This window comes from Gavialis gangeticus, unplaced genomic scaffold, assembly GCF_001723915.1.
Source record: "Gavialis gangeticus isolate Ggan-Ray unplaced genomic scaffold, GavGan_comp1, whole genome shotgun sequence".
NCBI classification, from domain to species: Eukaryota; Metazoa; Chordata; order Crocodylia; family Gavialidae; genus Gavialis; species Gavialis gangeticus.
Genome location: NW_017729025.1, coordinates 98,797,251 through 98,803,913, shown reverse-complemented (window position 1 = coordinate 98,803,913; position 6,663 = coordinate 98,797,251). Strand labels below are relative to the sequence as shown.

The window sequence follows — 6,663 nt, the reverse complement described above, 5'->3', positions numbered from 1 at the left end:
CCCCCCCCCCCCCACGAGAAATCTGGAGGGGGACGAGAGAGATCCCCCAAAGAGGGCAGGAAAGGAATGGTCAGAAGAGAACTAGGAAAGGATGGAGTCAGGGTGGGAAAGGGAAAACATGATTCCAAGATGAAGGGGGTGTTTGATGTTGTTGAAGGTGGCTGGCAGGTCAAGGAGGTGGAGGATGAAGTGCTGGTTCTGAAAAATAGCTAAGAAGAGGACAACAGAGACACGGCAAGAGCAGTTTCAGTAGAGTGCAGGACGGTGGACCTTGACGAGGGGAACATTATAAACAGCAGGTTTCATAAGCTTGGAGATGAGAGGGAGCAGCAAGATGGGGAAGCAGTGAGACAGGCCAGCGTAATAAGAGGTGGGCTTTTAAGGTGGGAGAAACTAAAACATGTTGACTTGTGAAGGAGAAGAGCCAGAGGAGAGGGTGAGTTGAGGAGAGGAATAAGGGCAGGGATGAAAGTGGGTGTAAGGGAGATCAGCAGACACTTGTGGATCCTTGGGGCAGGTGGAGAGGCTAGCAGAGGAAAGCAGATGAGACCCTTCTGTGACAGGGGGGAAGAGGAAAGAGTTCTAGGAGAAGGCAGAAGGGAAAGGAAGACAAAGGGGAAGAATAATTCTCCGGCTATTCAGCTAAAAATTCAGCTGGAAATTAGAAACATCCACTGCAAACGGATCCCCATGGGCTTTACAGGTTTTTGAAAAATCAGCACAAGTAACTTCCTGCAAATGTGTCAGTTGGATTCATTCTCTAGAGGCTCCCCCACAGCTCAACACAGCTCAGGCTGCCTAGCAATGGGCTCCAGCAACGGCCAATGTCGGCATGCTGGCTCCACAAGACTGCAGCAATAGCTTAGGATCATGCTGGGATCCCTGCTGCTACCAGCTTGAGCACTTGCACTCCTGCTGTGGTGCACCCTCATCAGCACTGGCACAAACTCCTGGCAGCACAGAAATAACAAGATGCCAAACTGCTACCCCAAGCAGCGGCACGAGAAGGAACACTTGCAGATATTTTCAGTACCGTTGCCTAGTAGACTTTTTTTTCCTTAAGATGATTCCTGATTTATTTTTTCCCCAGTTTTCCACATGTTGCGTGAACTCTAGGGGAATTGCAATGGCACAACTCAGGTCTCTGATCTGGTCTAGAAACATTCTAGGATTCAGCATCTTTTCTCAGCTGGAGATCCAACTAGCTTCTTTTATGAGTTACCATATCAACAGTGAAGCTGTTTCTTGCTCTACAGCATTAAAACCTATGATGATTTTTTGTACTACATTAGCACCCAGACACTCCACTCAGGAATCAAAGCCCTGCTATACTAGTTACTGCACATACACACATGCAACAAAAATGTGGACCCAAAGCTGGGGAATTGCAGGCACTCTGGAAAATGATCTTTCACTAGCTAAGGATTATCAGCACCTGGACTTTTGTATTCTCCAGCCTCTTGCCCCTGCTGCACACACACACTTACATTTTTCTCTAACTGTAGCCAGGGTTGAAAATTATTTAATTTTTAGTGGAGATGAGCTGAAAAGAATGTAATTGTCTCTCAAGGTAGCATGATATACAACATCTTCCTTTGAATCCCATTCATGCTTTCTGTAAAAAAAAATGCTTAATATAGGTCTGTCCCATTTAGACTGGAATCAAAATATTTTCAGCATCCATTGAGGGGCCCCAGACCTTGTTAATAACCCATAATTTCCCAGTTGTATAGAGAGCACTTAAGCAAGCCCCCAAGTTAAAAAAAGCAGTTGCAGCAGGATTTGTTCTGATCCAAAGTGGTGCTCTCAAATTTGGGATTTCAGAGTGTGTGTGGGGGGAGTTCTTCCAGAGCTGTCTTTCCAGAATTCATGGTTGCCAAATGTGCCTTGAAAATTTCCTGAAATCCAACCAGTGTACTATCATTTTCCTGAGATTATAGAAAGTCTGAAACAATACACTGGCGCACGGGAAGGGGGATCACATCAATAAAGCATCCTCTCTTAAACCTTAAGATGATATTGCTAACTGTTTTACTGCTGAGCACTTAACAAAGTCTTAGTTACTGTGCTTATCTTGCAAAACTAAATTCCGTTTTTTTCTATGCTCAAGTGCCTAAAGGCTCCACCTGTTCCATATCCAGCTACCAAAATGTTTCCTGACAGCATCTACAGTGCAGGTTGGCATTGCCAATACACAGTTTAAAAACTGGAAATGTGGAGGTGATGTAAAATAAATTGAATTTAATACCAATATTGGTGACACAGGGGCTATGGTTCAGATTGAATTATGCTCCATCGCAGTTAATTCAATTTAAAAATTATTTTTAATTTAAATGATGCTGCCACAGTATTCCTTGCTGAAGGCCACATTATCCAAGGAACTTGATACGGACTTCAGCTGCAGCTTGTCATGGGCTACATAGGATTTTGCTCTAAAGCACAAATTTTACAGCATAATATCTCCATGTCACTCCCTGCCCTGAGAACCGGCAAAAAGCCAGTGCCCTGTTTACGTTCCATTCCAGCCCTCTTCGGAGAGATGAATGAGTGGACAGACTCAGCACAGATTCTTTGCACAGGGCAAATTTCAGGGAAATGGGTGCTAGGGTGGTCTTTGACTGCTCTGTGCTGGTACCATTTGAAGAGAAAGGCTGAGTCAAGGTAAGCAGGGCTGAGGAAGGTGCAAGAGAGGCTGGAGCTACAGAGCACAGGATAAGGAGGGATTACCTTGCTAACACAATTCTTACTTGCAGGACCTCCATCAGTGACCCTGGGGTTGTCATAGCAATAGACCTCCATATCCAGAACACTGGGATCCAGGGACACTGACAATCTAGCCAAACTTATTTGCTCAGTAAGCCAAAATGCTCAGAGGTGTAAATAGAGTCTTCAGGAAAGTCACTGAGAGTTCAAGTCCTCTCATGCTTTGCAGGTTGGGGGCAAAATGCTACCAGCACTGATGCAAATAGCTGCATAAGGTGCCTGGGCTGAGGAGTCCAGGCAAATGAGCTTCTCCACCAGGGGATCCTTCCAAAGAGCAGCACTTCACTGCCCACCACTTTAAATGTACAAGGCCGTATATCTGTTCTAATGAGTGTATTTTGCAAATGCTGCTCCATTTCAGAGCTCCTTACATAGAAGGCTGAAGAGTTAGAGGAGAAGGAGCATCATATATGGGTGTGTGGGGGACAGAGAGCCTGCACATGGTGCTTGGTGCCTCTGTGTATCTGCAAGCAAAGTGATTCCTGCTTGGTTGATCCTGACTTCATCCCTCTGTTCTCAGCAAGAGACCTGCTGCCACTAGCTTCATCCATCTGTTCTCGGCAAGGGGGCAGAGGCCTCACAAGGGAACAGGAGGGAGAAACACAGAGTAACTGAGAGGAGGTGCCTTCAGGGACTCTTTGGGTGGGAATCTCTGCCTTATACAACCATGTTAACGTTAAATTATCCCACTACTCTGTCATCAGCAAAGGACTAGCATGCAGAACCAGGATAGCCAACTGGCCTTTGTCTAAAAGCCCTTGGGTTAGAGTCAGAGAGAGGTCCCAGGAGTAATTTGCCTATGAAACATCTAAATAACACTTGTAGGCTCAGAGGAAGTGGGGGAGCAGGGGGTGGGAATGGGGATTCCAGTGGGTAATCAGAGAGGCAATATGAATAGTGAACTAATTCAGTAACTAAATATTAAACATAGTCCATGTAAATTAGTGCACTCTAATTAGTCAGAGATACCTGGAACTGGTTGGGTGTGAAGTATGGTTGCAACTAAGCAAGGCATAAATTACTTAGATACATGTAAATGAATAATCATGAATACCAAAAGTTTCTAGCCTGCACCTGTAGAGCAACCTGTGCAGAAGGAGGCAGCAGCTGTGGTTTCTAAACTGGTTGTCTGGGTTCCTTGGAAGTTAAACTGTTTTGGAGCCACTCCAGGTGTGTGCTTTGTGATCCTCCAACGCTAGGGATTGAGCACCCACCTACCAGGTGGCTGGTAAGAACAAATTTACTGATGCCTGTACTGAACTTTGAAAGCTAAAAGCTCTATGCAAGTGGTGAGTGTGGTCACAGCTCAAGTGTGAATGGATCGGGCTACAGGGAATGCTTGATTTCCCTGTGCTAGGAAGCTGCAGGAAGTGGAGGGATTCATATGTTTTGAGTCTAGCTTCTATGATAGGGACTTTCATTATTACCTCTCTTTTATTACCCCTCCTTACACATACTCAGAATATGCTTTAAAACCTTTCTTTTTAGACTGTGTGTTCCAGGCAGGGTCTCGGAGCTGGCCCTGAATGAATTGTTTCTAAGTTCAATGCACATCTCTTCAGTTATTTTTGAATTACTGGAGAGTGAAAAATGCACTTCGTGAGCATTTCAGGATGTTTTTCACTCACCAAGAACTCCAAAAGGCTGACCAGAAACTCCTCTCAGCTTTGTGTATAAAGGGTCCCCATGGAGGAGTTGTGTCAGGAGAAAAATTCTGAAAATCACATGTGATTGGAAAAATCCCTTCTGGCATGCTCAGATTATAGCAGAAGCTAATGTCATGTCTCCCCCTCCCTGCTCCTACCCCCTGTCCCGCTCTCCCCCTTTGTCTTAGTTCTGGGACTCCCACCTTCTCTGAATCCCAAGAGGTTGCTGATCCCAGGCTGGTTTGGGAACAGTGTGGTAGAATAGCATCATGTATGTCACACTGCCCCAGCACTATGACATTACAAAAGGTGCATGAAGAGGATTTTCAGATCCTGAGTCAAGGTGTCAATTGGCCAGGCATAAAAAAAAAATCCTGTTAGGCTGAACCTGGCTGTATGCATGTTCAAAATGGCATCTGGCAGTGTACGTACAAGGTAGAGACACATTTAAATCCTATCTTATGTTTTCAGTCTCCTCCTCTCACTGATGCTCTTCTATGCTGTGTTTTTAGACATGATGCTGCCTTGTTAACCCTGTCTTGCACTAAAAAGAAGAGACTCACCAATCCCATTCATGTCCATGAGCCTCAGGCTCTGGCCCCCACCACGTCCCTCAGCCATTTCAGTGAAAAATGGGCTCTGGACAGAGTGGAACAATGTACGGATGGGACATGTGCTAACATACACAGGCACTTCCTGTCTTCCTCATTTTTGCCCTGTCTTTGGAGAGTGGAGCTGGGGTCAGTGTTTACTATTTTCTTTAAAAACAAGAAGGAAAATAAATGCAAAACCAGTATAATTACAATTTTGTGAGGACATGTTTAAACATAACAACGTCGCCTCTTCTGCACTGCCCATAGCAATTGGATCACACACGGTATTCATCATTTCTGTTGTTCCCTCTTGTATTAAAGGAGTCACGCTGATCCACTCAGAGGGGCATGTTCCCAACATTAGTAAACACAGTGTCCTATCATGGCAACCTTCATCTTTCTCCAGCCAGCACTCCCCCCCACCCCCCTCCTCCTCCCAGCCTTTATTATATCCGGTCTAAAACATACATTGCCAGTTTTTTCAGGAATGTGTTGTGACTGCCTGGTGTATTCTGGGCTCTAAGCAAAGAAATGCTCTCCTGACGTTTTTCTACTGTGCACAGAAAAACAGGACTTTAAATGCACTTTGCAAGTAAACACGATAAACCGTTTCCCCCTTCAATTTCTCCTGCAAGTGGTGGTGACCCACAGGGCCCTGAACTTTGGCCAGCTGTTTCACATCACAAGGGATAGCAGTGCTGTCTATGCGTGACACAGCTCTGCAGAAAAGGACCTGGGGGTTACAGTGAACAATAAGCTGAATATGAGCCAACAGTGTGTCTTTGTTGCCAAGAAGGCTAACAGCATACTGTGCGGCATTGGTAGGTGTGTTGCCAGCACGGCAAGGGAAGTGGTTAGGTCCCTGTATTCAGCACTGGTGAGGCCACATCTGGTGGTCTGGTCGGTGGCCTGACCCAGTAAATGGCAGTTGTTATGGTCTTAGAGGAGCTGCTGTTGCTTGGTTTTCTGGGAATGCCTGTCCCTCAGAGCTGAGCTGACAGGAACTGGATTAATGAGGCCACAGCATGAGGTTTCCAGCTGTTTGGTGGAAGCCGCAGTGGGATTCCCAGCTGTGTTTGTGGGAGTCACTGCTCAGGACAATAACTGCTGCCTACAGTGCAGGTACCTGGAGCTGGCTGGGCATGTGCAGCTGGCTTTTCCTTGCTGCTAGCTGCTGAACCTAATTAAAAGCTAAAATGGCCTTCTTGCTCCCACCTCGGGCAGTGACCTCACCAGGGCAGTGGCTGGAGCCCCAGCTCCAGGGGACCCTTTCCAATTCCTGTGGGGCCCCCAGCAGCCAGCACTGAGGGCTGTGTCCTCCCAGCTACAGTGGAGGAGAGCGGGGGGCTGATGCCCCCTGGCCTGGCAAGTCTTCGGGGAGGATGCCAGCTCCCTTCCCCCAAGGCACCTCCGGTGGGGAGAGCCGGGGGGCGGGCGACATCGGCCACGGGCACAGGAAGCCCCGTCCTCCCGCGGGAGGCAAGGCAGGGATCCCCGGGCGGGGCCGGGCCGGGCACCGGCTCCTGCCAGGCAGCAAGTCCGAGCCGGTGCGACGCTACGAGGAGCCTCGGGGGGCGGCCCGGGCCCCTTGCCCCAGATCAGCCCCCCAGCGCGGGCAGCCTGCAGCCCCCACGGGCCCGGCCCGGCCCGGCCGCGCTGCC

At 47.8% G+C, this 6,663-nt stretch overlaps 1 long non-coding RNA gene across 2 annotated transcripts in view; it reads left to right on the top strand.

Annotated features, from left to right (window-relative positions):
- Positions 1-6,663, top strand: part of LOC109298909 — a 58,726-nt gene that overhangs the window by 25,191 nt on the left and 26,872 nt on the right. The gene's annotated exons all lie outside the window — the stretch shown is intronic.